The following is a 5360-nucleotide window of genomic DNA, read 5'->3' as shown; positions in this document are numbered from 1 at the left end:
GTTCATCTTCCTTCTCTGCTGCCCGAAAGCTCCAGGCTGGGAGTCCAGCTGCCCACGAGGGGTCTGGCTTCACCTGTTCTAAGGGACCCTGCCCCGCAGCAGAAGGAGAAAGGGAGTGACCTCAGGCGCCAGCCACCTCTCCCCGGCCAGCCACCGCAGAGGTGCATTTAGAGCCTGAATTTGCCCTCCTCCCCACTTCCATCTAGCCCATATATGGAGCCTAGAGGTTTTGTCCAAAGTCTCCCAGCTCCCCACTGGGCAGTGTGTTGCCATGAGAACCACTTCCTTCACAGAACCCACCTTCCTCTCTAGCTCTAGTCAGATCTCCTTTGGAACAAGAGCAGCCTGGGCAGTTGCCCCAAAGTGTTGCCAGTCTCAGCCAAGGATTTTCTTTTACCATCAAAGTTCTGAACCATTCTTCCCCTGGCAGCCCCCAGCCTAACATGCTTGGACGGGGTTGGGGGGGATGTACAGGAAATGCTTTTTCTCCTAGTTTGGGGGTGAAGTTATTTAAACCGTTACTCAGCTCTCTCTTAAAATGTATCCTGGAGCCCCTAGAGCCCACACTTCCTTTCAGTGGGCTTGTTCTCAGCCCGAACCCCCGCGGCTAGATCACACGTGCTGCCTACATGCCCAGTGTCTGGTGCTAATATGAGGACTTCTGTCCCCACCCTGGGCTCGACCCCGCATCATCCCCTCAGGTTTGCTGTCTCACTCTGTTCTTTGCGTATCTTCTATTCAACTCTCGTCCTTTCCAACCTGTCATCTCCTGCCCGCCTCCCATTTGAGCGGTAGAGCTATTGATACACCTTGAGCTGGCCACCTTGCTGGCCCCTTGGTCTTGGGAAAGTCATAGCTGAGGCTGCTGTGCCACCTGCTCGGTACATGAGCTCTCACATCCAGAATGTAGGCCACGCACTGTGAGATGACTGCAAGCAGAGAACCACAGAACCTTTTCAGAGAGTTCCAAGGCATCGGTGGGCTTTTGGGTGCCTCATAACTGATCTCATATTCTGATGGGCTCTTAATGGAAACAAGTGACAATGAATGAACATAGTTGAAACAGACCTTTCCATCCTAACCAAAACCAAAAATGGAGGCCAGATTGGTGTGAATCTAGGAAATGGTCTCAGTGGTTATCCCAACTGTTTATATCCATAGGTATGTGAAGCTTCCTTTACCCAAGAGTTGGCAACCCTGGTAGATTACATACGCCAAAGACTCCTCTGTTAGCCAACAAGCTACGCTTCACTATGCCAAGCACTGTTGTATGATACTGAACAGAAGGTACAGACAGTTGAGCTTACTAGTTTCTTTTATTTATGTAATATTTATTTTGTAGAAAAACTGGGGTGTAGGCCAGAAGTGCAGGGGGTGAGAGGATTCACCAGAGACAAAGTGGGGAGCACTGAAATACACTGCTGAGGGGAGCAGTGGGCGAGACAGGAGAGACTGCTGTGCCATGTGGATAGCTCCCTGGCCGGGGATCGAACTCAGGGCGTAGAGATGATAGCACTGAGACTCAACCGCTAGGCCACCAGGGAGCCCCTTACTAGTTTCAGGGAGAACAGCTAAATAAACAAAATAAATGCTCCTGTAATAATAAACGAAGTGATGTGACAAGATAGCAAGCGCCTGTGTTGACCCAGAAAGGCCACTAGCAGGGGACGGAGCAGTCCAGCTCATCAAAAGTTGAAGCGACTATTCAGCATCCAAGTAGAAACACCAAATACTCTTGAACATAGAATTTGAGAGAGATCATACCTGAAAACAAATAGGAGCTATTAAAACGCAAGTAAGCTATGAAATGCCCAGGAAGACCGTATCAAGGGAGAAAAGAGAAGGTCCCAGTGATAAGAAGTCCGGCAGAGAAGGTGCCATCAAAGAAAAGGGAGCAGACGACAGAGGCGGCTGCCAGGAGGGACAGTGTCACAGGAGGAAAAGGAAATGTTGCAGCGAGCAAGGACGTCTAGTTGGTGGGTGAGTGAGGCCAGCTGAGGGGACCATCATCAGTGACCAGGATGGGAGGGAGCTGGTGTGGTTGGAGTGGGTAGGGCAGCAAGTGGGGAGGGACCCAGGGTCTCTGGCAGCTCATCCAAGGGCACTGCTTTCTGTGAGATGCTTCTAGAGGGTGGGGAGCGAGGCTTCTGATTATGACATGGGCAGTGTTGATGCATCTGCTGAGGGAAGGCCCTAGTAGGAGGAAGAAAGGGCAGAAGAAGCGGGCACAGAAGCAAGCACCAGGGTGGCCAGGCCCCTAAAAGGGGTACTTCCTGCATCTCCACGGAGGGGAGGCGGGTGGAAGCAGGGCAGGAGGCAAGGCAGCAGTGGGCGTAGGGGCAAGAAGATGAGGGAGTTCCCTTTTGATTGCTCCCTTGGTTGCAGTGAAGTTTGAGACAAAGGCACTAGCTGAGCGTGTGGGAGGCAATGGGCTTGGTAAGGTTGAGTCAAGAGAAGGAGCAAAATGCTTTCCTTTAGAGGCTGGCAGCTGGTCGGGTGACAGCGTTGCTCCTCCTTCCTTGCCCTGATCTGCTGGTAAGGGGGCCAGGAGCAGGGCCTGGGTCCTGTCACCCAGCCCTCACACTGACGGAGCCTCGGGGTCTTGGGGTGCACGGCTCACCTCTCCAAGTCCCACCTGCTCAATCCTTCCTGCCCTCCCCTTCAAGGCACTGGGCAGTGAGACAGCAGGACAAGCAGGCACAAACCATAGAGGGATAGAAAAGGCACCCCCCACATCTACTCAGGGCCTCCTGGGGGTCTCCTCTCATTTTGTGTCCACATCCACCCTTGAAGAAGGCCATGGCCACACAGCAGGCAGCAGGGTCAGGGTGCCAGTGTCCAGGACGGCCAGGCTCCTGGCCTCCTGCCAGCCCAGATGGCCTCCCTTGGCAGAAGGCAGACAGAGCTTTTCCTTAAGAGACCCCCTTACTGCCTTTGGATTGCCACTTCTGTTTCTTTTTTTTTTTTTTTAAAGATTTATTTATTTTTATACAAGAACCGGGGTACAGTCAAGATGTGCAGGAGGGAGAGAAGATTCACCAGATACAGAGCGGGGAACAGAACAGGCAGACTGGCTGAAATACACTGCTGAGGGGAGCAGCGGGTGAGACAGGAGAGGTCTGCTGCGCCATGTGGGACCCACGCCGGCCAGCCGGGATGGAACTGCCGCTGCAGAGGCTGCAGATAGCTTCACAGCGTGGCACTCAACCGCCTGCACCACCAGGGAGGCCCGCCACTTCTGTTTCTATGGCTTCTCAGAACCGCTTGAGAAAATGAAGTGAGGCCCTCGCAGACTTCCTCACAGGTGACATCATGGCCCTGATGCCCAGCTGGGCCAGCAACTCAAGGCCAAAGGAAGGGGTCTCCCTAGTGGTGCAAGGGGTTAAGCATCAGCACTATGAAGCTGTCCACAGCCTCTGCAGCACATCCCAGGCCGGCCAGGGAGCTACCCACATGGCACAGCAGATCTCTCCTGCCTCGCCCGCTGCAACTCTTGGCGGTGTATTTCAGTGGATCTGCCTCTTCTGCTCCCCACTCTGCCTCTGGTGAATCCTCTCACCCCCACTCCTGCACCTCTGGCCTACACCCCAGCTCCTGTATGCATAAGTAAATAAAATAAAAAATCTTCAAAAAAAAAAAAAGCCAAAGGAAGACATACATTTCTTTGTCCAAAAAGAAGACCTGACCTCACAGATACTGTACAGTGAGCCCTGATCTGTCACCACACATCACCCAGCCCATCCCCTGCTGCCCCCAGTTTCTGGCCTTGCTGCATGCACCTACCAAACCACCCTCTCCACAGAGGGGTCTTCCCACTGCCTGGAATACTGTACTCCAACCCCTCACCCCCACTTAACTCCCTCCCTGCAAAGTCTGGGCAGCATCCCTTCTTTTGGCAAGCCCACTCAACCCCCACTACTTGGTGACCCCTATAATATCTCAGAGCATTCACCAGGTGTCCCGAACCTTGACTCCTGGGAGATGCCTGGTCCCCTTTGGAATCTGCATAGTACCTGCTTTGGAGCAGGTGCCAGACACACACTCTGGGAAAGAGATTGCATTTGCTGGAGAGAGCAAAGGAGGGGTGTTGGTGTGACTGCAGTTTCTTCAGGGAAAAGTGGGTGGACATGACAGAGTAAACTAGGTTCTATTACTTAAAACAACAAAACCCATTTCTCACCCTAATTACATGTCCTGTGTTGGCCAGCAGGGGGCGCTGTGATCATGACAGCAGGTCAGGGCCCCAGCTGCCGCCCTGCCAGCACCTGTCTGAAGGAATCCCACTGTCGGTGGGCAGGAGGGAGGGGGGTTACACAGCAATTAAAAGACTTGGCTGGGAAATCTTGTGACCCCACCCAATGAGGGAGCCAAAGGCGTGCAAGTCTAAAGTTCCTGGGAACCCTGGGAAGAGAGGGGGAGCCTGAGGTCTCCCTGGGCCTGCTGTGAGAGCTAGAAGTCAGCACCCTGGGCCCGCAGCAGTGCCTCTGGTGTAGACCTGCAGGCACATCCAGGGCCTCTAGGCTGGGCTCCTGTGCTGGTGTCGCTGGGCTGGGGCGGAACTGGCAGAGGAAACCACCAGGTGTGGCCCTGGGAAAGTCCCTCAACATTCTCTAGAAACATGGAATTTCCTGGTTTTAACTATTTCTTGTCCAACAGCCACCTTGGAGCTGGCCAGAGCCGGCCAGACCTCTGCAGCCTCCTGGGGGTTGACTGGGGACCTTGAGTCCTACTGCAAACTGGCAGCCCTGGGTTGCGGCCCCAGCAGTCTTGAAGGTTCTGGGACATTACTAGGTGTGTGGTCCTCAAGGCCCTGTCTGTACAATGCTTTCCAGTTTCTCAAGCATTTCCAAATACTTGCTGTATTTCAGCCACACAACCAAGGGGGTAAATGTTACTCTCCTGGAGCCTTGGATGGGAAGGCTGGGAGTGGGGGTGCTGTGCTCCAGGCCGCCCAGGAGGGCCCAGCTGGCTCCAGTGCTTGCTCTGGGCCTCCCGGCACTCACTGGGAAGATGAGTCAGACCCACTTCTCCTATCAATGGTGGGGCTAAGGTCCTGGACCTCTCGGGGCTCCTGGGCACGGGCTCTCCACCCACTGGGGAACTGGCCCGACCTGCTCTGTGATGAAGCCCTGAGCTCCCTGCGCCAGTGAACTGGGGGAGATGCGGAAACAGCGCCCTGTGGCCCCCACAGCCAGCCAGCCACAGTCCCCAGCTTCCTGTGAGCAGACTCTGGTCTTGTTGCCTCTGCCTGGAAACTGAGAGCATCTTCTTCTCCTTCCCTGGGGCGCCGGCGCCTCTGTCTCTTTAAGAGAGAGAAAGTACGAAATCAGGAAGTGAAAGGTTCTGAGTGGGGAGTCGGC

The sequence above is a fragment of the Talpa occidentalis genome, unplaced genomic scaffold (assembly GCF_014898055.3).
Source record: "Talpa occidentalis isolate TD23 unplaced genomic scaffold, MPIMG_talOcc4v2.1 talOcc4.8, whole genome shotgun sequence".
NCBI lineage: Eukaryota > Metazoa > Chordata > Mammalia > Eulipotyphla > Talpidae > Talpa > Talpa occidentalis.
This window is presented reverse-complemented; position numbering follows the sequence as displayed.